The 15,230-nt window shown below is 42.7% G+C and overlaps 1 protein-coding gene across 3 annotated transcripts in view; it reads left to right on the plus strand.

Annotated features, from left to right (window-relative positions):
- Nucleotides 1–15,230, plus strand: part of MID1 (midline 1) — a 649,032-nt gene that overhangs the window by 403,863 nt on the left and 229,939 nt on the right. The window contains exon 1 of one of the 3 annotated variants that reach the window (XM_060292842.1): nucleotides 6,852–6,908. The exons of the other annotated variants lie outside the window; for them this stretch is intronic. The gene's annotated coding sequence lies outside the window, so the exon portion shown is untranslated. Of the gene's footprint in view, nucleotides 1–6,851; nucleotides 6,909–15,230 lie in introns of those variants that run through there. 3 annotated transcript variants of the gene reach the window in all.

The following is a 15,230-nucleotide window of genomic DNA, read 5'->3' on the forward strand; positions in this document are numbered from 1 at the left end:
TCTGCCTACTCCTCCCTTCGGACACTCACCCTTGGAACTCAGCCATCATATTTTGAGGAAGCCCATGCCACGCAGGAAAGGCTGTATGTAGGTGTTCTAACCACCAGCCCCCACTAAGGTGTCAGGCAACACCCACTATCAGCTGCTATCCATGTGGTAAGCAAGTCTTTAGATCACTCCAGCCTCCATCCTTCAAGCCACAGCAGCTGATGCGAAGTAGAGAAGAAGCGGTTGTCCACGCTGGACCCTTCCAAAATCACAGGTTTGTGAGCACGGTGCATGTGGCTTGTTTTAAGCCACTAGGTTTCCGGGTGGTTTGTTTATATAGGAGTAGATAGCAGGAATAGCAATATTCCTTTGAATGACCATACCACAACTTCTGTAGCTGATTTCTTCTTTGGGGACATTTCTTTTGTTACTAGTCTTTTGATGTTGTTGCTTTGCTAATTTATACATCACTTGTATGTACTTCTCTGAACACAGTGGTATGTGTAGCCTTATTTCCTCAATATTATTTCCCAAAAGTAGAGGTGCAGGTCAAATGATGTGCATATTTTAAGGGCTTTTGATGCACTTTGGGGGCAGTTCACTTTTTAGAGACTCACAGATATGTATGGTTTAGAAATAGTTAAAATACGTTAACAAAATCAGTTACTAGAAATTCGTTAACTGAAAAGGAAAGATCATTGAGTATAAGAAAAACCACTGATAGTTCTAACAAAAAGAAATTCTGGTTTTTATGTTAAAAATAATACATTCAGGGGCTTTCCTGGTGGCACAGTGGTTAAGAATCTGCCTGCCGATGCAGGGGACGTGGGTTCGAGCCCTGGTCTGGGAAGATCCCACGTGCCGCAGAGCAACTAAGCCCGTGCGCCACAACTACTGAGCCTGCGCTCTAGAGCCCGCGAGCCACAACTACTGAAGCCCGCGAGCCACAACTACTGAGGCCTGCATGCCTAGAGCCCGTGCTCTGCAACAAGAGAAGCCACCACAATGAGAAGCCCCCGTACTGCAATGAAGAGTAGCCCCTGCTCACCACAACCAGAGAAAGCCCTCACGCAGCAATGAAGACCCAACGCAGCCAAAAATAAATAAATAAAAATTTTTTAAAAAAATTCTTTAAATAATACATTCAAAGAAGAAAAAGTGATTATGCAAACATGAATTTTGAGTGTGGGAGTCTCTTCCTCAAATCTGAGTACATATGTGTCACATATAGTCCCCAGATGGACCCCAAATACATTTAGTATGCCATACTTCATAGTAAGATAACCTCTGTTAGATGAATTTTAACTACTAGAACTTAAAGATATCTTCAAGTCTCAAAATTTCGAGAGCTTTCTGAAAACCAAAGAATTCTACTGCAGTCTGAAGACCTTGTCCTGAGTAGGCTTTTACCTGTGAGTCAGTATTGGCGCATGATCAGATGCAATGACTTGACTAGTTGTGGAGAACAGATGGGAGCTGAGAGTTATCCTGTGACCATGGCTGATATAAGTATAATATTACCTAGAAATGTTAAGTGGAGAAAAGTTTAAACGCAATGTTTTCTTGTTAAGTGCTGCAAATTTTTTAAATGTCATGGCTACTCTAATATCAATTGTCTATACTGATTATGTGTGTATATGTGTATTACCTATCACCTTCTAATATAATAATATTAAAAATAAATCTTAGTATAGTCGTTGAGAGTTTACAAGGTGCTTTCATATTTATTTCATTGGTTTTTGTTTTTAATTAATTTATTTATTTTTGGCTGCGTTGGGTCTTCGTTGCTGTGCGCGGGCTTTCTCTAGTTGCGGAGAGCGGGGGCTACTCTTCGTTGCGGTGCGCGGGCTTCTCACTGCAGTGGCTTCTCTTGTTGGGGAGCACGGGCTCTAGAGCGCAGGCTCACTAGTTGTGGCACGTGGGCTCAGTAGTTGTGGCGCAAGAGCTTAGTTGCTCCGCGGCATGTGGGATCTTCCCAGACCAGGGCTTGAACCCATGTCCCCTGCATTGGCAGGCGGATTCTTAACCACTGCACCACCAGGGAAGCCCTGTTTCATTGTTTTATTTAATCTTCACAACAAAGCCAGGGGTCATCACTTTGCAGATGATGAAAACAAGTCCAAGGAAGTTAAGTAACCAGACAGAGACATCCAGGAGTTGAACACAAGTATTCTGATCTCAGTTTAACATCTTTTAAAGTAGAAACCAGGGATATCTACCTCATCTTCTTAAGAGTGTCTCTTGCAGTATGCTAAAAGTCATCTCATCACACAGAGTGGGGATCAGCAAATTTTTTCTGTAAAGGGCCAGATAGTAAACATTTTAGGCCTTGTGGGCCATTCAGTCCGCTACTGCGACTACTCAGCTCTGTCACTGTAGCAGGAAAGCAGCCGTGGACAACGTGCCATGAATGGGCATGGCTGTGTTCTAATAACCCTTTATTTTCAAAACCAGGCAGAGGGCCTCTGGGGTCCTTAGGCTATACAGGTAGTCTCCGACTATCGAGCCTGCGCCCCCTGCAGTGGAAACACGGAGGCCTAACCACTTGACTGCCAGGGAAGTCCCATGGTTTTATGACTTTATGGTAGTATGGAAGCGACACCCATTCAGTAGAAACCGTACTTCGAATTTTGAACTTTGATCGTTTCCCTGGCAAGCGCTATGCAGTCCGATTCTCTCTCGTGATGCTGGCTAGCGGTCAGCCCCATGATCATGAGTGGAAACAACCCATACACTTACGACCATTCTAGACCCAGACAACCATTCTGGCTTTCACTTTGAGGGCAGTATTCAATAAATTACATGAGATATTCAATACTTTATTATAATATAGACTTGGTGTTAGATGATTTTGCCCAACTGTAGGACTAGAAGTGTCTATATGCCTGTGCCTGTATTTACAAAAAAAGGTAACTCTGGAAGGATAAATAAAAATCTAATAAAAATAGGTTTTTATAGGGAAAGGAAGTGAAGAGGGGGAGAAGGGCAGAAACGGACCCGAGATTCCTCTGTGTTTGCTTATCCTTTTCTGTCTGGGATTCGCAAACTACAGATCCTCCTCGACTTGCGATGGGGTTACATCCTGATAAACCCAACGTAAGTTGAAAATATTGTTAGTAGGAAATGCATTTAATAAGCCTGATCTACCAAACATCACAGTTTCGCCTACGCTACGTTAGGACTTTTAGTCCTCCCACTTCCTGATTTCTCACAGCCCCACGCCCTCTTCTACACTTCGTTTCAGTGACCTGGCCGTTCGTCATACTAGTACCTAGAGATCTGACCTTCCTTTTGCAGTTGGGCAGAACTTTGCTATGGAGCCGTACTATGGAATAATCAGTCTACTGCTGGGCTTTCCGTTATTTTGCTTGAACGTATGACATTTTATGCTTGTACTGGTGACTCTGTGGAATAGATGCCTAGAAGGGGTATGGCTGGATGGAAGGGTCCGTGCAGCTCTAAATTTGTTACTTATTGCCAAACCCCCTCCATATTTGTAGTAGTGTTCTGTGCTCCCGCCGGCAACCTATGGGAGTGCCTGTTTCTCCAATGACGTATGAGGCCAAACCTTTGGATTTTGTCTAGTCCATTAGGTGACAAGTGATATCTTGGTGTAGTTTTCATTTGCATTTCTTACTGCAAGTGAGAAGGAACATCCTTCCATACATTTAAGGACCAATTATATGTCACCTCTGTTTCATAACCTTTGCCCATTTTTCTTTTGGGTGGTAGGTTTTTCTCTTTTCAAAGTTTCCCCACTCGTTAAACGTAAAGGAGGGAGGCCCTCTGTCCCAGTTCGTCATTTCTTTTGACTTAGCTTATGTTGTTTTATGCCATGCCAAAGATTTTGATTTTTATGTAGTTAGATCTACTGATCATTCGTAGATAGATAAGCTAGAAAAAGAGTATAGATATAGATGATACAGATAGAGATATAGATGAGATAGATTGATAGATAAATAGATGAGATAGATGAGACAGACATAATATAGATATAGATATCTTCTGGGTTTTTTATTGTCCTTGTGCCACACATCTGAAATTTAAATGGGTGAAAAGGATGGAGGTAATGATGAGAGTGGCAAAGATATTAGAGCTTTTATTTGCAAGTACGTTTGTATTAGAAGTTCAAGTGGACTTAGTAAGCATTACTTTTTAAAATTATTTCTTTTGCTTTTATTTTATTTTTTAAACATCTTTATTGAAGTATAATTGCTTTACAATGGTGTGTTAGTTTCTGCTGTATAACAACAAAGTGAATCAGCTATATGTATACATATATCCCCATATCCCCTCCATCTTGCATCTGCCCCCCATCTTCCCTATCCCACCCCTCTAGGTCGTCACAAAGCACCGAGCTGATCTCCCTGTGCTATGCGGCTGCTTCCCACTAGCTGTCTGTTTTACATTTGGTAGTGTATATATGTCCATGCTGCTCTCTCACTTTGTCACAGCTTACCCTTCCCCCTCCCCGTGTCCTCAAGTCCATTCTCTACGTCTGCGTCTTTATTCCTGTCCTGCCCCTAGGTTCTTCAGAACCTTTTTTTTTTAGATTCCATATATATGTGTTAGCATACGGTATTTATTTTTCTCTTTCTGACTTAGTTCACTCTGTATGACAAACTCTAGGTCCATCCACCTCACTACAAATAACTCAATTTCGTTTCTTTTTATGGCTGAGTAATATTCCATTGTATACATGTGCCGCATCTTCTTTATCCATTCATCTGCCGATGGACACTTAGGTTGCTTCCACGTCCTGGCTATTGTAAATAGCGTTGCAGTGAACACTGTGGTACATGACTCTTTTTGAATTATGGTTTTCTCAGGGTGTATGCCCAGTAGTGGGATTGCTGGGTCGTATGGTAGTTCTATTTTTAGTTTCTTAAGGAACCTCCATACTGTTCTCCATAGTGGCTGTGTCAATGGCCATCATCCAAAAATCGACAAACAGTAAATGCTGGAGAGGGTGTGGAGAAAAGGGAACCCTCCTGCACTGTTGGCGGGAATGTAAATTGACACAGCCACTAAGCATTACTTTAACCGTTAAGACTGCTGACGTGTACTTGGTTCAGAGAACAACTAAAACACAGAATAGAGCGAGTAGCCAAGGTTAATTCAAAAGTTATATATTACTTGAGAGTGAGGAAGAGGAAAATCTTTTATGATCAAGAAAAATGTGGTATTAAGTGAGTTGCGGTTAAGTCTGAAAGTCTTCATACAGACACTTGAAATATCTTTGCAGTTGTTTGTATATAATTTCGTCGTAAAATCTCTTAAATCGCGTGTCACTGTGGAGGTGTTCAATAGTGATAGGAAAAATAAAATGTTCCTTTTGAAGGTTACTACTTTGCTGTCCGGTGATAAACTTTTAGAATATCGAATTCTGCGCTTTTGTTTGGTTTTGTCTGAATTTTCTCCCCAGACCATTCCTATCTCGGTCCTCCTTTCATTACCCCAGCCAAGGGGAATCAGAAAATTGAAGTGAAGAAGGGCAGATAAGTTATAGCATTTGTTTTGCACCCCGGGCTCATTTTTGCTTTTGAGATGGCACTGTCACCAAGCAGGGGCAGTTTTCTATCGAGAGAGGAGAGGCTGGACGGGGTCTGGGGTAGGGGGTGCAGACAGAACCGTGATGTCACAGATTGCATTGTCTCTTGGGAAACTCATCCATCAAACCGTCACTTCTGATTCTGTGCAGGGTCACTACGGAAAGAGGCGGCCTGCCCCAGTTGGGGCATTCTGGAGTGTTAGTATGTAGCAAAGCTGGTGGTGTGAAGCCGATTCATTTTGTTTCAAAGGCCCAAATGGCATGCTGCCGAGCAGAGGCACCCGCGCAGCAGCGTCTCCTTAGAAATAATGACCCTCACTGCAAAATGTAGAAGGCTGCCATCTGCTTATCTCCTCCTTGATTTATTCGTTTCGGGGTTTCAGATGACACGCTAGAAAGGTAAGTCTTCTTTTTCAAAACTTGAGGGGAAAGGGAGGAATTCCAGATTGATTAGAGCATCTCTGAGATACATGTAAGCTATTTGTCTTCGGTTGGAAGGGGATTTGGATTTGTAAGGTGCGAAAAGTTTTGTGAAATACCAGGGTGAGCCCTGTCCTCGGGAAGACAAGGTAAACTTTAGATCTTAAAAAAGGTCGTGCCTTACAACTTAGCAACTGACTTTTCATTACTATTTTTAAAACATGATTTTTAAAATTGAATTTAGGTCGGAACAGTCATTTTCAGGATCTTTGCTAGCGCATGTCCATCCACGTTTTCCTATTTGCTATTCTGCCTTTTCTCGATGTTTTCAATTTATTTTCAGTTTGGGGATACATGAGAAACAAGCAGCTGCTGTAAATTGTCAAGGGCTTTGAAAGTGCTAGCTAGATTTGGGCAGCTTCTAGCTGATCTCTCCCTACCTTGTTTGAAATTCTTCTGTCCTGGGAGGGAGTAGAAAGGAGTGTAGAAGTCAGATGAAGTTTTAGGCGAGCTGCCTTGCCCATCCCTGAGCGTTTGGAGGGCACCGAGAAAGAGAGCAAACGCGAATCCCCACGCTTGCCAGGGACCCATCCCGGTCCCGGGCTCCGTACTTGCTGTCCGGGTCCCATGCCTCTCTGAGGATCCGCCTCGTAGGAATTACTGCCAGCAAACACCCCCTTTCACCCCCTCCCCTCCCGCTCCCCTGGAGAGGCGCTTCTGCAGAAGTCATTTGGTGTGTGTGCCGGTTTTCCTTGTGAGGGGATTAGAGAATAGCAGAGCGCTTTGTGGGAAAGATCCTGGGAGGGCTTGCTGGGGAGAAACCAAACAGAGCAAAGGAAGACTTCAGCCTTCTTGGTCCCCTCAGTCAAGTGACTGTAAGAAACCCAGTTGCCCGGCCTAGAGCAGCTGGGGGTGGTTTTCTCTCGTCTGTCTACCGTAGGAGAAGCTGGTAAGGCTCCTTTTTTTTTTTCCTACTGCTCCTGGGATGCTACTCTAACTGCTTTATTAAAGTGGCGGTGTTGGAAGGAAGGGAAATTGGTTAGCGATTCTGGGGGATATCCTGCATTGTCTCTGGCTAACGTCTGAGAAAGGCGCTGTTTCCTGCACAAAGGGCTGGTAGTCAGAGCATAATCTGACTTTTCCCAAAGTTGATCAGCATCACTTTTGAGCAACTGGTTTAAACGAAACACACACAGACCCTATACTCCGTATCGGAATGCAGCTATTTATAGGATAATCATATTTGTAAAGCAGTTATATCTAAATGTGATTAGTTTGAGGATATAACTGCATGGAGTTGGGAGAAAAATCAGGCCTTTCTAGAAAGGAAGGACGCCCGTTTCTGAGGACGCCCATTTCACCTGTTTTGTAACTAGGGCCGTGCGGACCCAAACCACTGGTGATCAACCAAACAGTCCCAAGAGTAAGTTCTAGACAGTGTGAGATAAGGGAAGAGTGGTCCCACTAAAATGAGGAAAATGGAATTGTGAGTCAGTCACGAAGCACTTACATTCTCTGTTCCTTACTCAGCCGGTGTTCTAATCGGAAAGCTGTGAGGAAACGGCTGCAGAATCGGAAAGCGTAGGTAGCAAGGCTCCTTCAGCGTTTGCGAGGAATCAGCTCGCTCCCGTGGCCTTATTTGGCAAACGTTAGGTCTTACTCCCTAATTCCATTCTGTTATTTTTAGAATTGATTTTGGTATTTGTGTGGAGATATATATATATATATACATATATATATCCTTTTAGTATATCCTGGTAAACTTGAGTCTGAATAGTTTAGAAATATATGAATTCAGTTGGAGGCCATTTATCCCTCAAACAAACTACTAAAGTCCTCCAAGCTGGTGTACGCATGGGGAAGATATAAGTGACAGACAGCTGTTGTTTCTGTGATGGACAAGTCCAGAAGCCTGTCCCCAGAGCTGAGAACCAAATTCCTGCAAACCCTGCTGCCCCTCCCGTCCACAGCACAGGGAGGGTGGTAATCTTTGCTGTGGTGGTTTTTCCCTGACAAAGTTTGGGTGCTGCCTGATGGAGCTGACGGCATTTTTTCCCCTCCTCATTAAAATAAAACTAAAAATGTCGCAAGCTGTGCAAAGTTCTGCAAAGTAGATGTTTAGTTTCTAAACTTAACATATACCAGAGAGGACACTTATGATCATTCCAGCTGAATCTGTACATCATGAAAACGATACTCAAGTAAAATGATTCAGCAGCAAGTAATTACACAGGTCCGCACCTTTAACCTCAATTGAGATTAGGCCCCTAGAGTTTTGTCTCCTTAATTCTGCCGTCTTAAAATGACCCGATTATTAGAGTATTCAAAAATCAGGTTTTCTAAGTATATAACTATTTAAATAAAGTTTCTTTGCACGCACATTAATATCAATGCCTGAAAAATATACGCTCTTTCTTTAAAAAAATGAAAGCCAATTCCCTTTCAGTTGTGGTTTTCATTCTTCTTCCGTTTTCATCCTTCTTCAGCTGAAAATGCTCATTTAACCAAGCAGTTTTATCTTTGCCTGGGAATTATTTACTGAATTCAGGCAGTTAACTTGGGGGTCCTGGGTGTGAGATAACAGTTAATCAATTTATCTGTGAACTCAGAGGATGCCTGGGAGGTTTTCAGGTTTGATCAATGTTATTTCCTATCCTCTGCTGCTTTGCTCACTGCAGTTTCAAAGACTATTTAGGTTCATGATATTTGAGCCCGAGAGCATCGAGTTTATTAGAATTGATTTTCTTTCCAGGATGATCTTTTAAAATACTTCTGCTGGTCATTTTTCACCACCACCTTACACAATTGTCATTCATCTGGCCTCTATTTATTGAGTGTCTGGGTGTCACCCGTGTGGCCCACATTTGCTCTTAGAGATAACTGTATTTTGCTGGGGCTCCCTGCAGAGATGGCCACGGCTAGAAGGGAAGAGACCAGCTTTGGCTGCTCTGACAGTTGTTTGCTTGTTCACATGGTTCAAGTGCAGATGTGGTTTCAGCAACCACAGAAAATGCTCCTTCTTCTGAATTATTGATACCTTAAAATAGATTACTGGCTACTCAGAATCCGGGAGCTGAGTTGATCAATAAGCCTCTCACACTGCACAAGATCCACTGTGTGTTATTCTCACGGCTGGGCATTTCAAGAATTCAAAAGTCAGGTTTCTCATGAATTAATCCAGTCATGGTGCAGGTTGGGAAAGTATGAACCAAAACGTTTTCACAAGCTTAATCTTTACAGCTTATAAATGACTGTTCCTTCTCATTTTTTATCTTGACTTATTAGCTTTTTTTCTGTTAGATGGTTTTTGTGAAATGTTTTTCTCGTTAAATGATGTATTACAATAAAATACATAGTTTACAATAATATCAATCGGAAAAGGGCATCATGGGAAAGAAAGGAACCTTTCTTGAATCCACCATGTGGCAGACACTGCCCTGGCATCTTCACAAGCATGTTATCATTTAATCTTCTCAACAATGCTGCAAAATAGGTATTATTATGCCCATTTTAAAGATGAGGACGCTGAGACCCAGAGAACTAAGAATGAAATCATGTCATGTGACTACTGAGGTCGCAAACCCAGATCTGTCCCTTGCTCCACAAAGGTACTTTTTAGTCACTTCTGTGTCACTCTCTTAACAGCCATGTCTTTCTTTCTTCCCAGATCCCAGATCACTTGATCATTCCCTACAGCTTATCTTAATGCTTCCAGAGAATCTCCCTTGACAGGTTCACCCTGTTCCCTGCTTCCTTTATGAGCTGACAGCCAACATATGTATGTAGGGATTCGACAGGTGCTGTATGTATTTACGTGTAAAAACTGCTTTTGAAACGTCAGAGTAGAAGCAGCATATTAAAATGCAGAAGGCGGCGTATTAGGTTTGCTTGGTTATAGGGGAAGTGAGTAAACTTGGTTTGGTTTTTGGCCACACCTGCCCTGGTTTTCACCATATACCTAGTAGGGGTCCCAGTCTGCAGGCAAGCTGGGAGGCAAGTGGGCCTCCTCCTCTATTTGTATAGACACGTGGGTTTCCCACCCCGCTAGGCCTCACTTCCTGCCTCCTGCAGGGAAGGTGAGGAAAGGACAGAGCTGTAGAAACCTGGGAAATGCATCCCAGCCCCCTTGTAAAGCACTGAGTTGAGAGAGAGGAAACAGTGGCATGTCACGAATAAAAAAGACTTCTAGATGTATTGGCGCACCCAGAGTACAGTCATTGATTGACCTCAACACATTTATGTAGTCAGCACTATCTATCCAACTGCCTTGTGTATTTGTTTCCTGCCACTGCTGTAACAAATTACCACAAATCTAGTGTCTTAAAACAACACACATTTCTTTTCTTACAGTCCTGGAGGTCTGAAGTGGTCTAAAGCCAAGATGGCAGCAGGGCTGCATTCCTTCTGCAGGCTCTAGGGGAGCATCTGTGTCGTGCTTTTCCCAGCTTCTAGAGGCCACCGGCATTCCTTGCCTCATGGTCTCACATCCCTCCGACTTCTCTGCTCTCGTCGTCATGTCTGCTTCTCTGACACCGACTCTCTTGTCTCCTTGTTTCCCTTAAAAAGACCTTTGTGATTACATTGGACCCACCAGGCTAATCCAAGGAAATCTTCCCATCCCAACATCCTCAATCACGTCTGCAAAGTCTCCTTTGCCACGTAACATATTTACAGGTTTGGGGAATCAGAACGCGGACATCACTGGGGAGACATTATTCTGATTTTCCCACCCTTTTGAATATTTCTTTATAGCTACATGATATTTATTTATTCCATGATCTTGTAGGTAAGGAGGAGTCACGGAAGCATTTCAAGTGGAGAAGGTGAAGTACTCAGGTTTCCTTGTTAGGAAGCTTACAGAGAGAGTCCTATGGAAATGGAGGCCCAACGAAGATGCCAGCTGGGATGCAGGACCGAAGAGTTGTAGAAGAGGGGACGGGGAAGAGTTTGAGAGATAAAAAGAGCGTGTCGGCAGGACAGCTGAGAGGAAAGGGTCTGTGACTTGGATAACTTGGGTGGGTGACTCTGAGAAGATGTGCGTACACTGGGCTGGGTGCTGGGAGTACAGTGGTGGCCAGAAAGACCTCTTTGCTCGTGTAGCTCAAAGCCCAGTTATGAAGATACCAGTGATAGGAATAACAAGAACTCATATTTATTGAGTGCTTTATCTCACTCCCAGCACCTTGTATTCACGCCTTATACCAAGCCTCTTAGGTAGATATTAGTATCATTATCATCCCATTTTTCAGATGAAGAAACTGAGAGACAGAAAGATTATATAATTTGCCCAAGTTTCAGCAATTCGCACGGGGAGAGAAGGGAGTTGAAGCCAAGTAGTCTGGCTCTAGGGCCCACGGTTTTAATTATAACACTCTACTGCCTCACTTAATAACTAATTTTAATTTTATGGGCTGTTTAGTATGAGAGCTATCCCTCTGGAGAAATCTGCCACGAGGATATAGTCTTCTTCTAAAAGGAAGTGGGGGGCTTCCCTCGTGGCGCAGTGGTTGAGACTCCGCCTGCCGATGCAGGGGACGCGGGTTCGTGCCCCGGTCCGGGAGGATCCCACATGCCGCGGAGCGCCTGGGCCCTGAGCCATGGTCGCTGAGCCTGCGCGTCCGGAGCCTGTGCTCCGCAACGGGAGAGGCCACAGCAGTGAGAGGCCCGCGTACCGGAGGGGGAAAAAAAAAAAAGGGAAGTGGGAAAAAGCAAGGCGATGAGAAGGTTAAGATGGTCAGATGCAGGGGTGTTGAGCCAGTGCTTCCATGTGCTATGCACTTTCTGTACATTCTTCCATTTAATCCTTACAACAATGCTATAAAATCACTGGCCTGATAGATGGGGAAATTTAGGCGGAGAGAGGTACCAGAGTAACATTTGGACCCCAAGATCTCATTTCTCACTCTGCTAGTGTGTGTTTAAAGGCTTTGGGTTCAGTATACCAGACCTAGAAATAAAATTTTTAAATGCCTCAGGAATTCTAAAATAATGTTTACATCTTTTGAAAAGCCCTGGTCCGTAATATGGTTCTTCTTCAGTATCGTTATCATTGACGAGTCTGTTGGGTAGAGCTGCCTTGTGTGTGTGAAGATTTGAGTATCGCTCACTGCAGGTGCTCTTTAAAAGGAAAATCATTCTTGCCAAGAAAAGATAGGTGTAAACTTCTTTTTTACATTCTCTTGTTATCTTCTTTAAACTATTCTATAATCTTTGCAGAAGTTGCAACGTGAAGTGATAGAACAGGTACCTATGGGCTCTAAAAAAATAATACAGTAGTCACTAGGTAACAAATACCAAGAGATATTACTGAGAGCAATAGGGTGAGCTTTTCTTCTTTTACAGCTAGCTCACCAGGAAGATATGAGACCTTGCCCCTTAAGTTGGCTTCTTAATTTATGTAACAGAAAAGTTTAGATGTGTTTATTTATTTATTTTTATTATTTTTGGCTGTATTGGGTCTTTGTTGCTGTGCACGGGCTTTCTCTAGTTGCGGCGAGTGGGGGCTACTCTTTGTTGTGGTACACGGGCTTCTCATCACGGTGGCTTCTCTTGTTGCGGAGCATGGGCTCTAGAGTGCGTGGGCTTCAGTAGATGTGGCGCGTGGGTTCAGTAGTTGTGACTCATGGGCTCTAGAGTGCAGGCTCAGTAGTTATGGCGCACGGGCTTAGTCGCTCCGCAGCATGTGGGATCTTCCCGGACCAGGGCTCGAACCCGTGTCCCCTGCACTGGCAGGTGGATTCTTAACCGCTGCGCCTCCAGGGAAGCCCTTTAGATGTGTTTAACCTTTTCTACTGGATGTTTATTTCACAGACAATGATTTGGTATCTACTGTGTGTTGGGCACACGTTTGCTTTCGTTTATTCCCTGCAGCTCTTGTTCAGAAGGCTCCTCTTTCTAGGGGAGGAAAGAGAGTCTTGGAGAATGGCACAGCTGGACTTGAACTCCTGGTTTCTGCCCTTTAGCCCGGAAGACTGGCTCTCGTGCCTCTCAGGCTACTGAGCTAAGATGGGCACTCAGAGCTGCCGGAGAAGGACCCCATGATGTTTCTCCATTTGGAAGAGCAGACTAGGAGAGTTTGGTCATATTCCCATGTTAGGCACATTTGGGGATCAATATTCCTATTTATCAAAATTATCTGCAGCTTGCTTTAATGCAAGAGGATTTCAAAGCCCATTTGTTGAAAGGATAACGCTCTACAATTGTATAATTTGCTTCAAAGTGAGAATTCCCAAAAATAGGAGGTTTACCCAACAGCTTGCTAGCCAGTGGCTGAGAGATTTACATTCAACGTGACATCTGTTCGGGCTTACGCTCTGCTTACATACGTGTTGGCAAAACACTCTCTGTGAACCTTCCAAATGTTCTAACCCCATGTTGACTTCTCCCAAAACTCCTGACAAGGAGGGGACCAAGTTAGAATGATCATCCCAGAGTACCTGACCCTGGGATCAATGCTGAGAGTAGGTCACGATTAGTTTTAATAGTAAATAATACATAATCGCTGACAGGTGCCTTTGGGCATTGGGAAATAGCACTTAAAATAATGTTTCAGTGATACATTGCCTACAGGAAGATGTCATCATGCAAACTTAATAGCACTGCTTGACGGTGAGAACTCAGTATCTTATCGAAGGGGAAAGTTTGTTCAGATTTTTTGCCTCCACCGTTAGGTAATCAAACATCTCCTAGCGTGTCTTATATTTTTAAAACGAATGAACAAAGAAGCTAAAATCCGTAATTGCAACCTAAATAAATACAGTTATCAACATGCCAGTGAGATCTGCAAAGCCTGATCCCTCAATGAAAAATTATTGTGTTCAATGAATTTCCATTCGGAGTTCAGAGATCCTCAGGTCCCAGTAATACTGTATTATTCTTCCCTGTAGTTCTGCACCACAAAGATAAGTTAACGCTTTATATCGACTAATTCAGATCAAGGTGATCAACAAATTTAATTTCCATATACCTGTGTAACTTCAAATATATAGAGGCTTGAAGCTACTGTAAACACAAGCTTACTCACCGAATTTGTTTCATAATACCCATCCTCTTGCCACGTAACAGCAAGAGCAAACATTCTAAAACTTCTTGTAAGTGAAAGGAAATCATCCGTCTTTGTTAATTATGTGAACTTTCCCTCATTAGTCATGCACCGTACGGACCCAAGAAAAGTGTGGGAAATTGGCACATAATTGGGACATAATAGGCATTTAAGCCTTATATTTTCATAACAAAACTGTCCTAAATTAAAATAAAAATGTTATGCAAATGAGATTTGTTTAGCTAAATGTGGGCAGAAGGGCTGTAAAGATATCAGAATGTATTAGCACAACATGAATAATTTATTTCATGATGTAAAGCCTAATAAAGATTTAATGATCACCCATGTGCCTTTAAAATCATGGGAGAAATAGCAATACAGTGGGCACACAGAGCTATCACAGCTCTGTCTAAAACTCTGTTTATAACTGTTCCCATGTGAGTTATTTTCCGGAAAGGGTGGGTCACAGGATGAGGCAATAAATAGTTGCAAAGAAGTTTGTGTCCCGGGGTACCCATTCAGTGAATTCTAGACCTAAGCTGCTTTTCTCTAAAACCATGAAATACACACTCTTGCTTCAGAATTGGACTAATGATTTTCTCATTTATAAATTTAATGATTACAATATCATAGAATAATTTCTGGGAAGAAAAACTATGTTAGGGGTTTCATTTCCTACAAATATTGTTGGCCTGTTGCTTTTAATTCCATCCGAATGCACGCTACGGAGTAGTTGAGTTAAATCCATAGCATCTTGGTTTTTCTTCATGGATGAGTTCCAGTTCTTTTGGTGATAGAACTAAAAGCTCACAAGATGCCGTGTATCAGCAATGAAACAATTAGTCTTTGAGAAGCTTTGGGGAAGTTACTCAAGCAGCGAATTAATCACTGTGATTCTGGTCTCCCTTCACAGATGCTAGATCTCCGAAAGGAGTCCCCCACCACCCATCCTGGTTCGCGGTGCTCTTATTAAAGTTGTAAAATTTCATAAACTTTGGGTAAAGCATTATGAATTCTCTTTCTGTGCAATACAACTGGTATTTTTTCCAGACGTGTATTTCCATAATTAAACATCCTAAAATACAAATCCCATTTTTATTTGTTATGTCTAGTCAGTAATTAGACCTCAGGTGGTAGGGCAATTTCAGAACAGAGTTTACCAATTTACATACTAATCCAGCAGAGTCTGCTGGGACATGATTAGCATAGATTCAGTCAACATCTTAATTA

This window comes from Globicephala melas, chromosome X (genome assembly GCF_963455315.2).
Source record: "Globicephala melas chromosome X, mGloMel1.2, whole genome shotgun sequence".
Lineage (NCBI taxonomy): Eukaryota > Metazoa > Chordata > Mammalia > Artiodactyla > Delphinidae > Globicephala > Globicephala melas.